The sequence below is a fragment of the Astatotilapia calliptera genome, chromosome 7 (assembly GCF_964374335.1).
Source record: "Astatotilapia calliptera chromosome 7, fAstCal68.1, whole genome shotgun sequence".
Taxonomy (NCBI): Eukaryota; Metazoa; Chordata; class Actinopteri; order Cichliformes; family Cichlidae; genus Astatotilapia; species Astatotilapia calliptera.
Window position 1 is genome coordinate 12,961,320 of NC_137428.1, and position 9,168 is coordinate 12,970,487.

The 9,168-nt window shown below is 35.7% G+C and overlaps 1 long non-coding RNA gene across 1 annotated transcript; it reads left to right on the forward strand.

Annotated features, from left to right (window-relative positions):
• Positions 1-3,011: 3,011 nt before the first annotated feature.
• Positions 3,012-3,670, forward strand: LOC145429678 (uncharacterized). Its single transcript, XR_013909947.1, has 2 exons — positions 3,012-3,386; positions 3,574-3,670. It is a non-coding gene; the product is annotated as an uncharacterized LOC145429678 (long non-coding RNA).
• Positions 3,671-9,168: the final 5,498 nt, after the last annotated feature.

Genomic DNA, 9,168 nt, shown 5'->3' on the forward strand with positions numbered 1-9,168 from the left:
CAGACAAACATGTTTATGGCTTTATCTTATAGAACTCAATATCCCCGTGCTGGGCAAACAGGTTTTGCAGCCGTTTGAGCTAAGATTTTAAAATTATTCACATAATGAAAACCTATACTTTGTTTCAGGCGAGTTTCCCATTCAAATGCATGTAACAGTGAGAAACGCATTGTCTTGGCGAAATAAAGCGTTTTTGAACAACTTCATATAAATCGCTGTAACTTTTGATAGAAGACTCAGACAAACATGTTTATGGCTTTATCTTATAGAACTCAATATCCCCGTGCTGGGCAAACAGGTTTTGCAGCCGTTTGAGCTAAGATTTTAAAATTATTCACATAATGAAAACCTATACTTTGTTTCAGGCGAGTTTCCCATTCAAATGCATGTAACAGTGAGAAACGCATTGTCTTGGCGAAATAAAGCGTTTTTGAACAACTTCATATAAATCGCTGTAACTTTTGATAGAAGACTCAGACAAACATGTTTATGGCTTTATCTTATAGAACTCAATATCCCCGTGCTGGGCAAACAGGTTTTGCAGCCGTTTGAGCTAAGATTTTAAAATTATTCACATAATGAAAACCTATACTTTGTTTCAGGCGAGTTTCCCATTCAAATGCATGTAACAGTGAGAAACGCATTGTCTTGGCGAAATAAAGCGTTTTTGAACAACTTCATATAAATCGCTGTAACTTTTGATAGAAGACTCAGACAAACATGTTTATGGCTTTATCTTATAGAACTCAATATCCCCGTGCTGGGCAAACAGGTTTTGCAGCCGTTTGAGCTAAGATTTTAAAATTATTCACATAATGAAAACCTATACTTTGTTTCAGGCGAGTTTCCCATTCAAATGCATGTAACAGTGAGAAACGCATTGTCTTGGCGAAATAAAGCGTTTTTGAACAACTTCATATAAATCGCTGTAACTTTTGATAGAAGACTCAGACAAACATGTTTATGGCTTTATCTTATAGAACTCAATATCCCCGTGCTGGGCAAACAGAACAGGTTTTGCAGCCGTTTGAGCTAAGATTTTAAAATTATTCACATAATGAAAACCTATACTTTGTTTCAGGCGAGTTTCCCATTCAAATGCATGTAACAGTGAGAAACGCATTGTCTTGGCGAAATAAAGTTTTTTTGAACAACTTCATATAAATCGCTGTAACTTTTGATAGAAGACTCAGACAAACATGTTTATGGCTTTATCTTATAGAACTCAATATCCCCGTGCTGGGCAAACAGGTTTTGCAGCCGTTTGAGCTAAAATTTTAAAATTATTCACATAATGAAAACCTATACTTTGTCTCAGGCGAGTTTCCCATTCAAATGCATGTAACAGTGAGAAACGCATTGTCTTGGCGAAATAAAGCGTTTTTGAACAACTTCATATAAATCGCTGTAACTTTTGATAGAAGACTCAGACAAACATGTTTATGGCTTTATCTTATAGAACTCAATATCCCCGTGCTGGGCAAACAGGTTTTGCAGCCGTTTGAGCTAAGATTTTAAAATTATTCACATAATGAAAACCTATACTTTGTTTCAGGCGAGTTTCCCATTCAAATGCATGTAACAGTGAGAAACGCATTGTCTTGGCGAAATAAAGCGTTTTTGAACAACTTCATATAAATCGCTGTAACTTTTGATAGAAGACTCAGACAAACATGTTTATGGCTTTATCTTATAGAACTCAATATCCCCGTGCTGGGCAAACAGGTTTTGCAGCCGTTTGAGCTAAGATTTTAAAATTATTCACATAATGAAAACCTATACTTTGTTTCAGGCGAGTTTCCCATTCAAATGCATGTAACAGTGAGAAACGCATTGTCTTGGCGAAATAAAGTTTTTTTTTGAACAACTTCATATAAATCGCTGTAACTTTTGATAGAAGACTCAGACAAACATGTTTATGGCTTTATCTTATAGAACTCAATATCCCCGTGCTGGGCATACAGGTTTTGCAGCCGTTTGAGCTAAAATTTTAAAATTATTCACATAATGAAAACCTATACTTTGTCTCAGGCGAGTTTCCCATTCAAATGCATGTAACAGTGAGAAACGCATTGTCTTGGCGAAATAAAGCGTTTTTGAACCACTTCATATAAATCGCTGTAACTTTTGATAGAAGACTCAGACAAACATGTTTATGGCTTTATCTTATAGAACTCAATATCCCCGTGCTGGGCAAACAGAACAGGTTTTGCAGCCGTTTGAGCTAAGATTTTAAAATTATTCACATAATGAAAACCTATACTTTGTTTCAGGCGAGTTTCCCATTCAAATGCATGTAACAGTGAGAAACGCATTGTCTTGGCGAAATAAAGCGTTTTTGAACAACTTCATATAAATCGCTGTAACTTTTGATAGAAGACTCAGACAAACATGTTTATGGCTTTATCTTATAGAACTCAATATCCCCGTGCTGGGCAAACAGGTTTTGCAGCCGTTTGAGCTAAGATTTTAAAATTATTCACATAATGAAAACCTATACTTTGTTTCAGGCGAGTTTCCCATTCAAATGCATGTAACAGTGAGAAACGCATTGTCTTGGCGAAATAAAGCGTTTTTGAACAACTTCATATAAATCGCTGTAACTTTTGATAGAAGACTCAGACAAACATGTTTATGGCTTTATCTTATAGAACTCAATATCCCCGTGCTGGGCAAACAGGTTTTGCAGCCGTTTGAGCTAAGATTTTAAAATTATTCACATAATGAAAACCTATACTTTGTTTCAGGCGAGTTTCCCATTCAAATGCATGTAACAGTGAGAAACGCATTGTCTTGGCGAAATAAAGCGTTTTTGAACAACTTCATATAAATCGCTGTAACTTTTGATAGAAGACTCAGACAAACATGTTTATGGCTTTATCTTATAGAACTCAATATCCCCGTGCTGGGCAAACAGAACAGGTTTTGCAGCCGTTTGAGCTAAGATTTTAAAATTATTCACATAATGAAAACCTATACTTTGTTTCAGGCGAGTTTCCCATTCAAATGCATGTTGTAGCTGCCGTCATAGGCAACTCTCGCATTTAAGTTCATTTTATTAGATATGTAAGGTTGAAACAATTAGTAGTTGAAATATTAAGAAATAAATCAATAGTAATTCATGTTTTGTTCATTGGATTTATATGTTTAAATGTGTTATTTTTACTAATTGTGCAATTAGATAGGAACCTTTTCTATAGTTCCGTCTGTTGTTGCTAAGAGGGTATTTTTGGCTGGCACACTCAGCAAGCTAATTGAGACGAGCCACGAGGTTTGCACGTCCACAGTAAGATAGTAAATAGTAAGATAAATAAAAGAGTGCCTTTTTTGGACCTCCCCACGATGTAAGGATTAAAGTTTTATTCCCTTTGAGTGAGGCCAATGAGGTAAATGTTTTCTTTTGTTTATTTTCATTGTATGTAAATATGCTAGTGTTGCGTGATATTCTAGTGCAATTACCGCAGTGCGAGGTGTAATGTGTATTTTATTGATTGTTTTGTTGGAATGTTTCGCCATATATAATGCTTAGGGGCTTTATTAAGAATATTCATTTAAGTTTGTATTTCTTTTTAGTTCTGACGGCATTGTATCGGCTGTGGTTGGACATCATTACAAGTTAAGGCATGTCGAAGAATCCTCCTGTCCGAAATAAATGTCAGTTAAAACACAAGGAACAAGTTGAGCTTTATTACGACTCGAGGGGAGTAACACATGTAACAGTGAGAAACGCATTGTCTTGGCGAAATAAAGTTTTTTTGAACAACTTCATATAAATCGCTGTAACTTTTGATAGAAGACTCAGACAAACATGTTTATGGCTTTATCTTATAGAACTCAATATCCCCGTGCTGGGCAAACAGGTTTTGCAGCCGTTTGAGCTAAAATTTTAAAATTATTCACATAATGAAAACCTATACTTTGTCTCAGGCGAGTTTCCCATTCAAATGCATGTAACAGTGAGAAACGCATTGTCTTGGCGAAATAAAGCGTTTTTGAACAACTTCATATAAATCGCTGTAACTTTTGATAGAAGACTCAGACAAACATGTTTATGGCTTTATCTTATAGAACTCAATATCCCCGTGCTGGGCAAACAGGTTTTGCAGCCGTTTGAGCTAAGATTTTAAAATTATTCACATAATGAAAACCTATACTTTGTTTCAGGCGAGTTTCCCATTCAAATGCATGTAACAGTGAGAAACGCATTGTCTTGGCGAAATAAAGCGTTTTTGAACAACTTCATATAAATCGCTGTAACTTTTGATAGAAGACTCAGACAAACATGTTTATGGCTTTATCTTATAGAACTCAATATCCCCGTGCTGGGCAAACAGGTTTTGCAGCCGTTTGAGCTAAGATTTTAAAATTATTCACATAATGAAAACCTATACTTTGTTTCAGGCGAGTTTCCCATTCAAATGCATGTAACAGTGAGAAACGCATTGTCTTGGCGAAATAAAGTTTTTTTTTGAACAACTTCATATAAATCGCTGTAACTTTTGATAGAAGACTCAGACAAACATGTTTATGGCTTTATCTTATAGAACTCAATATCCCCGTGCTGGGCATACAGGTTTTGCAGCCGTTTGAGCTAAGATTTTAAAATTATTCACATAATGAAAACCTATACTTTGTTTCAGGCGAGTTTCCCATTCAAATGCATGTAACAGTGAGAAACGCATTGTCTTGGCGAAATAAAGCGTTTTTGAACAACTTCATATAAATCGCTGTAACTTTTGATAGAAGACTCAGACAAACATGTTTATGGCTTTATCTTATAGAACTCAATATCCCCGTGCTGGGCAAACAGAACAGGTTTTGCAGCCGTTTGAGCTAAGATTTTAAAATTATTCACATAATGAAAACCTATACTTTGTTTCAGGCGAGTTTCCCATTCAAATGCATGTAACAGTGAGAAACGCATTGTCTTGGCGAAATAAAGCGTTTTTGAACAACTTCATATAAATCGCTGTAACTTTTGATAGAAGACTCAGACAAACATGTTTATGGCTTTATCTTATAGAACTCAATATCCCCGTGCTGGGCAAACAGGTTTTGCAGCCGTTTGAGCTAAGATTTTAAAATTATTCACATAATGAAAACCTATACTTTGTTTCAGGCGAGTTTCCCATTCAAATGCATGTAACAGTGAGAAACGCATTGTCTTGGCGAAATAAAGCGTTTTTGAACAACTTCATATAAATCGCTGTAACTTTTGATAGAAGACTCAGACAAACATGTTTATGGCTTTATCTTATAGAACTCAATATCCCCGTGCTGGGCAAACAGGTTTTGCAGCCGTTTGAGCTAAGATTTTAAAATTATTCACATAATGAAAACCTATACTTTGTTTCAGGCGAGTTTCCCATTCAAATGCATGTAACAGTGAGAAACGCATTGTCTTGGCGAAATAAAGCGTTTTTGAACAACTTCATATAAATCGCTGTAACTTTTGATAGAAGACTCAGACAAACATGTTTATGGCTTTATCTTATAGAACTCAATATCCCCGTGCTGGGCAAACAGGTTTTGCAGCCGTTTGAGCTAAGATTTTAAAATTATTCACATAATGAAAACCTATACTTTGTTTCAGGCGAGTTTCCCATTCAAATGCATGTAACAGTGAGAAACGCATTGTCTTGGCGAAATAAAGCGTTTTTGAACAACTTCATATAAATCGCTGTAACTTTTGATAGAAGACTCAGACAAACATGTTTATGGCTTTATCTTATAGAACTCAATATCCCCGTGCTGGGCAAACAGGTTTTGCAGCCGTTTGAGCTAAGATTTTAAAATTATTCACATAATGAAAACCTATACTTTGTTTCAGGCGAGTTTCCCATTCAAATGCATGTAACAGTGAGAAACGCATTGTCTTGGCGAAATAAAGCGTTTTTGAACAACTTCATATAAATCGCTGTAACTTTTGATAGAAGACTCAGACAAACATGTTTATGGCTTTATCTTATAGAACTCAATATCCCCGTGCTGGGCAAACAGGTTTTGCAGCCGTTTGAGCTAAGATTTTAAAATTATTCACATAATGAAAACCTATACTTTGTTTCAGGCGAGTTTCCCATTCAAATGCATGTAACAGTGAGAAACGCATTGTCTTGGCGAAATAAAGCGTTTTTGAACAACTTCATATAAATCGCTGTAACTTTTGATAGAAGACTCAGACAAACATGTTTATGGCTTTATCTTATAGAACTCAATATCCCCGTGCTGGGCAAACAGGTTTTGCAGCCGTTTGAGCTAAGATTTTAAAATTATTCACATAATGAAAACCTATACTTTGTTTCAGGCGAGTTTCCCATTCAAATGCATGTAACAGTGAGAAACGCATTGTCTTGGCGAAATAAAGCGTTTTTGAACAACTTCATATAAATCGCTGTAACTTTTGATAGAAGACTCAGACAAACATGTTTATGGCTTTATCTTATAGAACTCAATATCCCCGTGCTGGGCAAACAGGTTTTGCAGCCGTTTGAGCTAAGATTTTAAAATTATTCACATAATGAAAACCTATACTTTGTTTCAGGCGAGTTTCCCATTCAAATGCATGTAACAGTGAGAAACGCATTGTCTTGGCGAAATAAAGCGTTTTTGAACAACTTCATATAAATCGCTGTAACTTTTGATAGAAGACTCAGACAAACATGTTTATGGCTTTATCTTATAGAACTCAATATCCCCGTGCTGGGCAAACAGGTTTTGCAGCCGTTTGAGCTAAGATTTTAAAATTATTCACATAATGAAAACCTATACTTTGTTTCAGGCGAGTTTCCCATTCAAATGCATGTAACAGTGAGAAACGCATTGTCTTGGCGAAATAAAGCGTTTTTGAACAACTTCATATAAATCGCTGTAACTTTTGATAGAAGACTCAGACAAACATGTTTATGGCTTTATCTTATAGAACTCAATATCCCCGTGCTGGGCAAACAGGTTTTGCAGCCGTTTGAGCTAAGATTTTAAAATTATTCACATAATGAAAACCTATACTTTGTTTCAGGCGAGTTTCCCATTCAAATGCATGTAACAGTGAGAAACGCATTGTCTTGGCGAAATAAAGCGTTTTTGAACAACTTCATATAAATCGCTGTAACTTTTGATAGAAGACTCAGACAAACATGTTTATGGCTTTATCTTATAGAACTCAATATCCCCGTGCTGGGCAAACAGGTTTTGCAGCCGTTTGAGCTAAGATTTTAAAATTATTCACATAATGAAAACCTATACTTTGTTTCAGGCGAGTTTCCCATTCAAATGCATGTAACAGTGAGAAACGCATTGTCTTGGCGAAATAAAGTTTTTTTGAACAACTTCATATAAATCGCTGTAACTTTTGATAGAAGACTCAGACAAACATGTTTATGGCTTTATCTTATAGAACTCAATATCCCCGTGCTGGGCAAACAGGTTTTGCAGCCGTTTGAGCTAAAATTTTAAAATTATTCACATAATGAAAACCTATACTTTGTCTCAGGCGAGTTTCCCATTCAAATGCATGTAACAGTGAGAAACGCATTGTCTTGGCGAAATAAAGCGTTTTTGAACCACTTCATATAAATCGCTGTAACTTTTGATAGAAGACTCAGACAAACATGTTTATGGCTTTATCTTATAGAACTCAATATCCCCGTGCTGGGCAAACAGGTTTTGCAGCCGTTTGAGCTAAGATTTTAAAATTATTCACATAATGAAAACCTATACTTTGTTTCAGGCGAGTTTCCCATTCAAATGCATGTAACAGTGAGAAACGCATTGTCTTGGCGAAATAAAGCGTTTTTGAACAACTTCATATAAATCGCTGTAACTTTTGATAGAAGACTCAGACAAACATGTTTATGGCTTTATCTTATAGAACTCAATATCCCCGTGCTGGGCAAACAGGTTTTGCAGCCGTTTGAGCTAAGATTTTAAAATTATTCACATAATGAAAACCTATACTTTGTTTCAGGCGAGTTTCCCATTCAAATGCATGTAACAGTGAGAAACGCATTGTCTTGGCGAAATAAAGTTTTTTTGAACAACTTCATATAAATCGCTGTAACTTTTGATAGAAGACTCAGACAAACATGTTTATGGCTTTATCTTATAGAACTCAATATCCCCGTGCTGGGCAAACAGGTTTTGCAGCCGTTTGAGCTAAAATTTTAAAATTATTCACATAATGAAAACCTATACTTTGTCTCAGGCGAGTTTCCCATTCAAATGCATGTAACAGTGAGAAACGCATTGTCTTGGCGAAATAAAGCGTTTTTGAACCACTTCATATAAATCGCTGTAACTTTTGATAGAAGACTCAGACAAACATGTTTATGGCTTTATCTTATAGAACTCAATATCCCCGTGCTGGGCAAACAGGTTTTGCAGCCGTTTGAGCTAAGATTTTAAAATTATTCACATAATGAAAACCTATACTTTGTTTCAGGCGAGTTTCCCATTCAAATGCATGTAACAGTGAGAAACGCATTGTCTTGGCGAAATAAAGCGTTTTTGAACAACTTCATATAAATCGCTGTAACTTTTGATAGAAGACTCAGACAAACATGTTTATGGCTTTATCTTATAGAACTCAATATCCCCGTGCTGGGCAAACAGGTTTTGCAGCCGTTTGAGCTAAGATTTTAAAATTATTCACATAATGAAAACCTATACTTTGTTTCAGGCGAGTTTCCCATTCAAATGCATGTAACAGTGAGAAACGCATTGTCTTGGCGAAATAAAGCGTTTTTGAACAACTTCATATAAATCGCTGTAACTTTTGATAGAAGACTCAGACAAACATGTTTATGGCTTTATCTTATAGAACTCAATATCCCCGTGCTGGGCAAACAGGTTTTGCAGCCGTTTGAGCTAAGATTTTAAAATTATTCACATAATGAAAACCTATACTTTGTTTCAGGCGAGTTTCCCATTCAAATGCATGTAACAGTGAGAAACGCATTGTCTTGGCGAAATAAAGCGTTTTTGAACAACTTCATATAAATCGCTGTAACTTTTGATAGAAGACTCAGACAAACATGTTTATGGCTTTATCTTATAGAACTCAATATCCCCGTGCTGGGCAAACAGGTTTTGCAGCCGTTTGAGCTAAGATTTTAAAATTATTCACATAATGAAAACCTATACTTTGTTTCAGGCGAGTTTCCCATTCAAATG